The sequence below is a fragment of the Anopheles marshallii genome, chromosome X, assembly GCF_943734725.1.
Source record: "Anopheles marshallii chromosome X, idAnoMarsDA_429_01, whole genome shotgun sequence".
Taxonomy (NCBI): Eukaryota; Metazoa; Arthropoda; class Insecta; order Diptera; family Culicidae; genus Anopheles; species Anopheles marshallii.
Genome location: NC_071325.1, coordinates 12,983,447 through 12,996,425, shown reverse-complemented (window position 1 = coordinate 12,996,425; position 12,979 = coordinate 12,983,447).

Below are 12,979 nucleotides of genomic sequence, written 5' to 3'. Positions count from 1 at the left end.
AATAACACAAAAGAAACGAAATAAATTAAAGTCTATACAAACTCAACGACGGCCATTCGCGATTTACAAATAAACAGACTTATCGTACTAAAAATGGGCAAGACCTGTAGTCAGACTTTTGTTTTATTTTGCTAAAACAGATCCGAACTCTCCGCTTTCCGAACGTTCATACATATTGTAATCCTCTTTTCTCGGGCATTACAGTCGAAATTTGAGTCCGGTGCTCTGCAGGGGAGAAGAAGGAGAGGGATTGAAAAAGGGTGTGTGCAGAAAGCGGTCGAAAACAGGGGAGTTGGGCAGTTGCAATTTGGACCAGAAGTATCCATAACAAAAGCCCATATCGAGCAAGTACACAAATCAAGCCTCGTTATAGTTGATTGCTAATGCTCAAGTGTCCGGGTGGAAAAATCCTCTTGCGGTGGAAGGCTCTGGCACAAAAGCTTGTTTGCGGACAGCACTCGGTGAGCGAGTGTGTGTGATAACGCATCTAGGGCAAATGCACTAGCGGTACTCACTACTCCTGTTCTACAGTGGAGCTCCAACACGATAGAATGGACGGTACTGCGCCGGCGTTAGATGTCCTTATCGTTCTTAGGAACTTCCGCTAGAAGTGGGACAGCAGCTCCTCTTCGCGAGAGTGAGTGTAGAGTTTATGAGGGTGAGCGATTCCAGCATCCACCATATTCTTACCAGATGTAATGGAATTCTTGGACGATGTAGTCTACGCTCCAGAAGATGGTATCTTCAGGCTAGACATTGAAACAATTATTCTTCAACGGGGATATTCTCCAAAAAATGCAAACTTTGACTTCCGGACCTGAAAACATTCGATGGCAAATACATCTTATTTTTCCATCTCTGCACTCCACATCGATCAGAAAATACAGCGAGAGACCGTGAGAGTGGATGAGAATACGTTGGAACCCACTGCTTCAACTGGGTCAACCCGTATCCCTAGCCAGATGAGCTCTGCGGCCAGGAACTCCGGAGAGCACGGTGCAAAACAGGCAAAAGGCACAGAATACCTTACAGCTTCCTTGTCCTTGGTTCTTGCGTGATGGCGTTGCTACCGTTTAGTTGTAGGATCGAGGTCATATGATCCCTTCGCCAGCACTCGATGCCGATCCCGAGCCGAAAAACCGCACACACACATCACCATAGACGGCTCCCATACATGCAGTGGCTTCGTCACCTGCGTGGGCTTTCAGTGTCGCGATGTGATGCGCTGTTGCATCGTTCATCGGGTATTGCTCACGTGGTAAAACCGAACAGTGTTGACAAGGCGGGTAGCTGCATCGTACCAGCCATATCCTGCTACGTGGTGCGGCCAATAGGTTTGCCAACTGGTCAGCAATCCTGCCCTCGGCACGGAGTGAGGATGCCATCCGCTAGCGTCCGGTCGCAGTGCTCTGCTGCATTAGACACCATCCGTCACGACTAGTGATAGCGAAGCTCCCGTCATCGATGTGCGTGTGTATTCGGTGGTGTTTGGTGCTAGTGCTTAAATAGACAATCTCTTAGTGTAACGCCAAAGCAAATAAACGTAGCTAGGCCCATTTCTATTGACGGGTACTTCACACAATATATTGTACGATTAACGAGCATTATACGCCTCTCGTGTTCTACTCTACTGTAGCGTAGTACTGTAGTCTATACTAATTTTTAATTGAGAAAGACATCCATCTAAGATGCAGCACAACTTGAACGTGTGATAAAACTTAGGACACATATAGATAGCTAAGGCATCCAGTGGAAACTCGTAACAGCAACTCAGCACAGCAGCATCCGTAAGTCATCATCCAGATATTGTTGTCATCTCCGCTGTCTAGTACGTTCCACCTTAATTCTCCTTCGACTCTTCTTTCCTCGTCTGTCTGTCTCGCCTCATTCTCTATGGCTGTGTCTTTCTCGATGTACTCCAAACAAACACCTCTCGCCTACTCCCCGAACATAGTCCCCACATACTATTGTTCGCCGTAGCGAAGATTATGCCCAAACACTACATATGACAACCAAACCGTCTTACCGCAGTGAAGATGGCATCGGCAGGGGAGTTTGTGTTTTGTTTTGTTTGAAGTCGGTTGCGCATTGCGAGGTTTGAACTCGGGCCGCACATTACCACCTAGTGCCGGCGATCCTTCGCTACCCGTGCGGATTCACTCACACCAACGGTTCCCAGTATCGTTTCGGTTGGGGGTTTTCGACGAGTGGAACGGGTCGGCATCATCGACGCCGTCGGCATCATCGTCGTTCTCCGCTCCGCTCGAGCGGTTCGGGTTTGTGTGGAAGACTATTTTTATCTCCGCACCGTAGAGTGTAAGAGTGAACCGCTTTTCTCCACTCACCCCTGTCACTTTTGGCCACCTACCACCCCCCCCCCCCCCCCCCCCCCACCACCTCTCCCCGGCACGAACTCTTTTACTCCACACTGGACCGTTCGATACAACGCACAAGCATTACAATTCATTCGCTGCCATTGACATCTCGATTGATACGTTGGAGGGTAGGATAGAGGGGTGCGATAGGTGGGGGTGGGGATACATGAGAGCGGTGGCGGGGACAGAAAAGCGGTAACAACAACGAGCTGTGACTATGTTTAAAGGACCGAAGGGAGGGCTATCGATGCGCGGAAGGTCCAACCAGACCGTTTGATACCGAGCGCAGCAAAAGGGAGTGAATTTTCTGCAGAGCGTGTGAAATCTCTACCGCATGGGCAACCCGGTAGCGTTGGCCATGTCTGCCATGAAAAACCGATCAGTTGTGCTTAGTATCTCCGCCGACGCAGTAGCACGGTAGCATTGCGGGTCAGCTTGGTATGCTGCCATCGTGCGTTTTACGCGCACATCCCGGAAGTGTCCAATTTGTGGCGGTGTGTTGTGGTAGCGTTAGCCGTACGGTTTGAAGATACTTCCAAGATCTCAAACAACACGTGCACCCACACAATCAAACAATCACGCTTCCGGTTCAGATACCAGGGCTGCATTGCTTGATGGAGTAACGAAGAAGTTAACGGAACAGTGGTGCTAAGTATCTCGCTTGTAGTGTTTATTTCCGTGCCTAAAGAGTGGTAAAGTGTCAATCAGACACAACATTTCGAAGATCGCACGTGAACAAGTGGCTGCTGCAAAGACTGTAGGTAAGATACATGGTGATAACAAAACTGTTCATAACAAAATGATGCAAATTGCACGTTTGAAGCGTAGTGGAGTTAATGTTAAAAATTTCCCCAGCAAACATTGCATACTGCCAGGCGCAAAAGGGTTTAAAATTGTGTACTATTTTTTTGGGGGTGGATTTTTCTTTGTTTATTTGGTACCAACCCCGTTCAAGCTAAATTAGTACAGCCATAAAGACTTGATCGTGACCTGGGGCTTACACGCTGACCAATATTTTGCTTTCGTTAAATAAAAGCCAATATTTCCTTTTGCTTACTGTTTATAATAACGAGGGATAAACAAATCCGTAAGCCAGTGTCAGTACACCTTCCGGTAAATCTTCGCGGTAATTACCAAATGATGAAGGATACGAAAATAATAATATTTAGATCCGTGCTGTACTGCTGCCCCCATTACGTGGCATGGGTATTGGGGGGGGCAAAAGTGATTAAATTCGTTTCACCCACCCAACTGGAGCGTATTCAGATGTTTGCTGCGTAAAATGGTGGGTTTGTTTTTATTATGCTTGCAACGCCGCCGAAGTATAAATAAAAATGTACAATCAAATTTATACCACCGTGAACTGGATGTGCCCTTGGGTGGCGTACGGGAGTTTGGCCATTAAAGCGGCAAAGGGTCATCTTCGTTTTCTTACATCGTTATGAAAGGCCAACTGTTGCGCTTTTGCCTTGCTTTGAGCATTTTTGCCTGTTTTCCCCTCGTTTTTCTTCATCGGCGAAGATGACGCATCGGTCGATAGCGGGGAAACAAGCGGTATGACTTGTTTGTTTTTCTATCTCGATTTTCACGCCTGGATCTTAAACGTGACAATCGACATGAAGGTGGAAACACCTGTAAATGGGTACTGTTGCATCTTATCGTCTGCATGGTAATTAGTGCATCTCGCGATGTTTTCTTTTTTTTAAATCGTTTAGTAAACCGGAACATAAATAAAAATGGATGACGTTTGTTGAGACTGACTTTTAGCACATAAAATATGTTGTTCGATGTTAGAATTAGTTTTAAAACATTTACAACGCGTTAGACATGAACGTAAATTACGAATTTCTTATTCAAACTGCAACTAATCTGGGTCATACTTTCATAATGCTATCTTTCTCGTGGTAAGGTAGCGATTACCATCGTATCTTGGGCATAAGTCATCGTTAGGATTAGAGTTAGCTCACAAGAACTAAACCTGTACAGTTCGATCAGTTATTTGAAATGAAAAAATTATACATTAAATGTTAAAGTAACTAAACGTGCTGTGATGCAGGTTGAATGACGTTCGTTGAACGTCTTGTCATTCAGATTGAACGACATATAACGCAAATTTAAGGGCATGTAACGTAGCTGGAGCGATCTAGAATCTGGCAGGTTGAACCTGTCGAATATAGAAGCATTGGGTAAGCGATCTCGATGGGCAGGTCGAGTGAACTATTTGAACGAGCTAAGATGTCTTTTCCGTCAAGCAGCTTATCTAGCAACTCCATTTACCACACTCACAAATACTCCCTGAGATGTTCTTAAGAATCAGGCATCCTTCACCAACATTTTCCAAGACTCGTCATTCTTTAAGCTTGTCGGAGGAGAGAATCTTCATAGAGATCCCGTAGAATCCTTAACCAAGGGAGCCTACTCGTATGCAGGAGGCACCACACCCAGGGCACTACCCAATTCGTCGAAGCACCTACGGACTAACAACTCCTCAGTTCTCAGAACCTACGCCGGATGGTCCGTTAAGATATTTACGTCAGCGATAGGCCTTTTGGGTACATTTATCCATACTAAGACGATAAATACGATGAGCATTGGTTAAATGTCAGGCGTTCGAAATGATCGCGACTTCAACAAAAACAGCTACCCATGGCACTCTCGTCGTGTTCGGGAAGGTATGATTCGCGTATAGATTAAAGATTGAAGGTTGTTAAGCCTCTCCGACTCAAAAGTCACATTTTAACATACGAACATGCGGACATGGACAACATGCAGACATAGCACAGCTGTATTTCAATTCTTTGGTAGAGTCTTCTGGATCGTAGGTGTTTATTGTTCCCATATAAGTCAAATTTCCCAGAATACCGTACTTGACAGCTTAAGATATTATTTGCAGTTAAGAATGTACAAATGTAGCACAATTCCGCAAGTACCTAAATATCGTCACCTTTAACTGATGATGATCTTCTGAGGCAGGTCTTATTGCAAAATAGCGCCTTCGTCGAACATATCTTCAACTTCATCGCATTGATCTTCAGTAAAATCCTCAATCGAATTAATTGAGAGTTACCGGTTAACTCACTCCAATTGGACATTGAAATAAGGAGATTTGATCCTTCGTTTGAGGATTGCCCAATAAAAATGTCTTTCGCTTCTGAGCACCATTGAGAGGATTGACGATCTTTGGTAAGACGTTATCCTTAGACTGTCTGACCCAAACTATTTTACTTTGGCCATTTTTTCTGAGGGATAGACGTATTTCATAATGGCGTCAATCCCACACGACAGGACCTGTACAATATCCCATAAGACCAATCTTCCGTACAGGTTGCCCTCGAGCTTCACCTGCAGAATCTGCTGATTTATACGTTGACGTGGCCTCAAATGTCAGCACATACGAGGATATATTAGAACACTCTAACCTCTCTCCGAATTGGAAAAGATATTGTAGATGCCTAATAGTGTATATCTGACGTATGCGTCGCCTTTTAAAACTTCTTAGCTTTGGTGTGGTCGTCGAACCTGCCGTCCTACTTTGAACAAAAAAATCTCTGAGAGGAACTACCTGACTGTTTTTTAGTTACTATTATACTATTATACTGTTCGCGGTATCGCTGTTGATAGCTTCAATATACAACAAAATTCCTGAGCTCGCCACTATTTGGCAGAAAACTCGTTCCAAAGTTTGTTTGGAGAAAACTCCAAAGTTTGTTCATTTTTAAAAGGAAAAAGTAACTCTGATCTCTCTTCAGATGTTGCTAATGTTGCAGAGACACTAATGATAAAGGAAATGACGACTTATGGGTGAAGTAACCTCGTTGCTTGGTTAAGGTGCTTGTTTGAAATTTATAAAATAATATCAACTTCTTCTACCATTTTCCCAAAAGTGCAATCAATAGGTGTAACATTGCGCAACGACTCCCCTTGATTTTCGTTTCGTTCCATCCTCATGACAATTACATGCTGTGTACATTCCAATAAACCCTGCCCGAGACATTCGACCCAAGGAGAATTGATACACTCGGGGAAAACCGATCGGCCTTCCACCATGGTTTCCCATTGCGCGTGTGAATTCATGAACTGGAAGCGCTAATTTTCCCGCATGCTTGAAATATGAAGCGCCCAGTAACTTAACACGCTAGTAACGCTCGCGCACCCATGTGCGTGCACGATTATCTCCGGCGAATAGTGAAAACTTCTCGCGCGAAACTCTTTTCCTCCTCCGCACGGGTCCGTCGGTGTGTGTGCCAAAAAACGAACCGAACGCTCGTCGCTTGCCATCCCGAAAGCATGGAGGGCTATAAATTATGCGTGTCATAATAATGGCGAGCCGGACTCAGTGCCATAAATATAGTTCAATCGTGCCCTGCAGCTGGATTGATATTATTTTTGCTGTTGCTTTGTTCGGTGGAAGTGGTGTGATTCGGGAACGTCCTGCCGCGACGCACGACGATGCCCTGGTTTTTGGTGCGGTTAGATTGATGGAGAAGTAAACAAATCTCCCCGTTCCCCCGAACCATCTTACCGGCCATTGCTCATGCATTTCGATCCATCGCTCGTGAAGCATTTGCCATTTTTCTTCGACGCAACGAATTAGGGCGGATGCGGTAATATCGGCAGACGGACGCTAAGCTGTTGCACCGGAAGCTGTGCAGCTGAGCGTGTGTTTGCTACGCGTTTGCTTGTAAACAACGTCGGACCCGGTGCCGTCAGTCTACTACTCACCGACCGGGGATGGGCGATCGGCTTTAATTGCCAGATTGACTGTTTCGACAGATTGATGTGAAGTGATCCATATTTTGCTACTTTGTTGTCTAATGTGTTGTTTTACAATTATTGATGTCCCATCCACGCTGGCTGGACTCGTTTCGATGCGTTCTTTTATGTGCTCCGGTGTTGCTATAAATAAAACACTACAAAATAGGGAACCTTTTTCATTATTAAATTATACATTCACATTTTCTTTAAACTCCGATAGGCATACTGTGGGGAAGGAGAAGGAAGGGGAGGGGAGGGTCTAAGTATTCCCCCTTAACACAAACTCACGCCACAATTATTTGTCTCTGACCTAGATATGTTTCCCCACCGTTGGGGAAATGGTTTGTATGAAAAGATTTCCTTTAGAACCGGGAACGTTTTTTCCGCATATAAGGTTTTTTTTTGTCTCTTTTGCCTTCTTCCCGGTTTTCCATTTCTCCTTCGGGCGGGGCGTATCTATGCCATGGATGACAAAACCATTTGTGGCTAGGCTTAGTTTTCATGGCAATGGAAAGTGAATGAGTCGGCGAAGAGAAGCATGCAGGGAAGTTCTTTTGTCGTCTTCATTTCTAGCATAACGCTCCAGCGGAAACTGGTGGAAACGCGGCACCCGCGGGGGAGCGGGACTGGCTGGTTGGTTGGAAAATCTGACTCTTTCGATCTATTTTTATTTACTAGCGCAAATTTTTCTCTTCCGTCGTTTCCGATGCGCACACGGTGAAGTAGGGGTCCCCTTTTATTTGGCTTTCTTCACAAAAAAGGGAGTTTTTTTTTTCATTTGCCGACCTGGTCACTGACCTGTTCCGTCCAGCGTATCCTCACCCTAACCGTCTTTTTTAAAACATTTCATACTATGAACAATACGTTTGTGGCTCTGCGAAGAAATAAATTTTAAAAAGCGAGTGAAACATTGAGCTGGTGGAGCGAAGGAAGCGCAATGTTCCACCAATCCAACCGAATGGAGGTCTGAGGACTTGTTGTAAATAAAACCAGACAGCATGGAAACCGGAGACCCAATGATAAGCATTGTTGCAATTGTGCGGCCTGGTGCGGCTATCCGAAACGAAGGTAACGCCTGCAAGTTATGCAACGGAGTTTTGATTTTCCACCGAAGAGTCAAGCCGTCTGGTGTTTCACTTCTTTTTTCGGAAGATTTCCCAACAAAACCGGCTCCGGTGCAAAGGAGAAAGTGGTGTGGAAGAGTAGAAAATGGAAGCGAAAAAAAAGAAAATCAATCACAGGCTTTTTTCCACAAGTCCTGCCCCACCAGATCACCGCCAACAGACAATTGCTGCCGACTGCAATTGAAGGAGACAAAATTAAATCCCTGCCCTAGACAGCGGCAATAACCCTGCGCTTCGGTGAGTCGTATTCCGGGGCATCCACTGGAAACTATTTGCAGACATATGCTCAGCAGATTATAGCAGCGTATTAAGAAAGACGAAAGCGACAGTAGCCGTGGGTTTAGGTTGCAATAAGAAAATTAAAACCCGATGAGCTGTAATGTATGCAACTTTACCAGCGAGGTGTAACGTGATGACGATAAATTTTTAATAGCTAATTTGATTGGTTGCGCCTAAATGGCTGCAATACGTATAGCATAAAATTGATAAGAGATTAGTTTTGTTCCTTTCTTGGTGAAGGATTGTATGCGCCTGGAAGTATGCAAAATGCTTTATTTAATACATTCAGCAGCTCTAACAAAACTCGTTAAAGGAAAACTGTCTTTAAAATAGGATAGGATTGGATGAGTTTTCATTATGCAGTCAATAATAAGTAAAAGGGGTGACTGAACAAAATGGTAAAATTAAAACAATATTTAAGAAAACCCAAAGTTGATATGCTTTTCTATGAGTTGAGTTGAGAGTTGAAAAAAAGAATGAATGTATATTATGATGTGAAATATTAAACATATTAAATAAAATAGTAAATTTTATTAACAATATTGATAACTTTATCATATGATATGAGATTTTAAATGAAAAGTACGCTTGAGAAGTACTAGGAAGACGCAAAAATAATATGTGAGAAGAATTACATTGAGTCGAATCTTGGGGTTTTCAGATATTTTTGTTTGTTTAATGTTTTGCAAAAAACATGTTTTTGTTGTTTTTGTGTGAAAGGACAATGGAAGAGGGTTGGTCAAGTCATGAGAATGACACCAGACGACCCAGCCCGTAAAGTCCTTTTAGATCGTCCACATGGACAGAGGATATCTAATACATATCCTGATATCTAATCGAATAAAGTTGATATACTTGAAAATCGTTGTTGATCGGTTGTTCTATTAATTTGAATTTGTTACCAACATCTCTAAAGTCTAGATACTTCCGTGCTCTTTCCTGGGCAAACTGTAAACAGCGAGCAGTTGGAATAAAATAGCATACTTTCAGGCGTATTATACATGTTATTATTTGAAAAAATAAGCTTTAAAATTCTCGATATCCTGTATGACATTGCAGTTCATTCGTTCATTTCGGAAGTGGGGAAAGATAATATTCAAATGTACCTGCTGCCATTGTAATTTAACACGTCGTCATCCCTTCCGAAACAATCCTGCTAATGTATCCCTAACCATGTCATCATTGTACCTGCAATTTCTTCCAATCCCTCTCCCCCTATTTCTTACTCCCTCCTCCTGACCCCTTCTCCCATTTCCTGTAACGTATACAAAACACGAGTCAATAATGACAGCAATAAAACGACGCATGACATAGCAGCAGGAAGCGTCAGTAGCTCATGCCCAGAAATCGTGTCTTATCGATGTCTTTCTGCTGGAAACATTTGCGTGCGAATGATAAAACCCTCCACCACCACCACCCCACACACACACACACACAGGACTACTTCCCTTTGTAGAGTTTTCCACCTCATTGAGCCGTTGACGGTACGCGCCGTGGTTCCATTTGCCATGGACAGGATATATCAGATACTCTAGGTGCAGCACTCCGTAGACGTTTGGGGTTCAAATAAAATATGTATGGATACCGAGCGGTGGGAGTGCGGTGTTGTCGGCTTCGTCGACTCAACAGTTGCACTTTAGAGGGGAAGGAGGAAAACAAGGGTGCAGGAGAAGGTGGTGGAGGCGAAAGGACGATGAACGGATGAATGAAATCATACCGGGCCAGTGCTCGGACACGATAAGCGTAGTAGACTGCTTACCGTGCTTAACCTCCAACCATCTCTTCACCTTTCAATCCTTCTTACTCCCCTCTCTTTCGACCCCCTCTTTACCGTGTCCTAATGCGTGGTTTCAAGCGGGATGCTAGGGGACTTGGTACCGTATCCCTATCATTAGCGCACCGGTACCCAAGAGGGGTTTTTTTCTTCTTGTTGTTGTGCCGGGTCGAACGTTGAAGGGCTTTCACCCTTCATTTTATGTTTTGTTTTAACGCTCCTGCTGTAGGAGCTCGGTTTCCTGTTGCACGGTGTTGCGTTTCCTGAGCACAAACAGAAAACAGGGGATTGGTTTACGCTGCCTTATCACGCGAAAGACTCTCGGTTTGGCGAGAATGGGCAACCGATTGTATCTTTTTTGCCGCTAGAGGGCGCCCCTGACCGCACTAGGCACACTAGCAACAGTTGCGATATAAAAAAAAAACAGGTGGTTACCATGATAACGTTCACGCCGATACTTAGTGATGCAGTTTGCAAATGCGCCCGTTGTTTAGTGCGGTAACCTAAAAGCAGGACCCAGTAACTTGTGGCTGTCAGTTGTGCTGAGCAGGAAATGATGGAGGCGACTTTTTGTTTTGTCTGCGATGGTGAAAAGGATGCAATGGCGCTTCCAAGCCGTTTCCGGAAGCTGAAGCGCTCGTTTTAGGGAAATAAGTGGGAGGAAAACTGAGGAAATGGGGGAAAAGGAAGGAAGGAGTTTCCATTCCCGCATTACTGCGTAGTTTTCGTCCCATTTCCTGCTGCGCTAACTCCCTTTATAATAGATCGTATAGAGGCACACACACACACGCACACACGAAAAAACACAAACCCGCAAGTGAACCGTCTACCGCGTTTGCTGGCCTAACTTCTAGGCGCTGTGGGACGCCACCTCCGCACAGACAGCGCGTGCCTACGAACCCATTCCTCGTGGCCGACCTTCTCGCTCGCACCGTCGGCTACCACGGGTGGTGTAGCGTTCTCGTTCGTTCTCGTCGCTAGCAGTGGTACAGTGTGCAGTGCTAGCAGGTCCCCTACATGCGGTGCACGGCAGAGGCCAGTCGCCGTCAGAACTCTGTAGCAGACACACGGGCGCATCAGCACTCGCTGTGTTGAAGGTCTAGGGAAAGGCGCGCATCTTGGCGTAACAGTTTTTAGTAGCAGCAGTCGGAACTTTTCTCCAGAAAGAGTGCGTGTTTTTGGTGTATGTTTGCGCGTGTGTGTGTGTGTACTGCTGCCATGTTGTGACAAAGATTCGCAATCAATCAACAACAATAATAGACTGTGACTGTGAGCTGCCGAGCAACCATCAACCCATATCAATTCGACTATCACGCACAAAAGCAGCGTAGAATAAGCCCCCAAGACTGCGAAGTAAAGCCAGCTCCATCGTGAAAAAAAAGCCACGAGTCGTGCCCACCTGTTTTTTGGTTGCTTCACGGAGCGCTTTGTTGTTTATGTTGGTGTTTGAAGATTTTCGTGACATACGGTGCGAGGTACAAAGCGTAGCGTCTCGCCAGCATCGATTGCAGGGTGCATCGAATGTACGCGCGGGAAAATCTAAACAAAAATAAAGCAGTTTAAAAAAAAAACCCCTCCATCCACGCTCGCGTACCGAAGTGTGCTAGGGGGACGGATTCCGTTTTGTGCGTGGTGTTGTACGCTGTGCTGTACAAGTGTGTGAATATCCGCGCGTATGTATGTGGTAGTCAGTGATGCAATTGCAGTGTCCCGCTAGTCGGTTACCGTAGAAACGCCGCCGTTTCGGTTGACGTGCAGCATCCGACAACTTCGACCATAATCCCGAACGCTCATACACGCACACTGTTTCTTGGCTGGAACCTGGAAGGATGCGAAAGACGCCAGCTGTACCTGGTGCATAATTAGAATCTTTGGCTGTTTTATTTCGGGCGAAACACAAACAAAGAAAGGGCAGGGACAAACGAAGCGCCATTTTCGTATTCGGTTACACATAAAATGGCATCACTGTTGCACACCGACACCAAGGGGTAAGTTACGCGGGGTTGGTACACCTCAGGGCGTGCGCATTTTCTTCCGCAGCGGCAAAATGGACCGGGGGCCCCCAATAACATCGGCCGATTGCAACCGTTGTCACCTAGCGTTACTAACCGCACACGTGCGCAGATGCACCGGCAGCGACGAGTTGCACCGACCGCAACGCAACACAGTGATCGATTGTCTCGCGAACGGCCAGTTGTACGATCTTCAATTACCCTTTGTGTCTGTGTGTGTCTATGCGTGTGTTTCAAGGGGGGGTGGGTTGTATTTATTGTAATTACATTCCAGTGAGGATGGGGATGGGGAGGGAATGGGACAGAAATGAAAAGGGCAATATTTAATATCCGCTCGTAGCGATTAAAGCACAGCACTCGACCCACCGCTCGCACCCACACAGACGGCAATGTTGCTCTGAAGAACGTATCAGATAATTGCCTACTACCGTTACGAAGCTGTCAAACGTAGCGAAACACACGCTAGCAGCGATTGATGGTGAACGATTTTTATGATCCATCAAGCTGGAAACGTGATGAGAATTTTGAAAAATAATCTAATGTGACAGCGTGGCGTCACACATTTTATAATGTCGCCTGTCATTTTCTACATGAACACCAAATAAATCAAAACAATCATAATAATCAATCGCGTGGAGAGCATATAAAATTTATTACCAA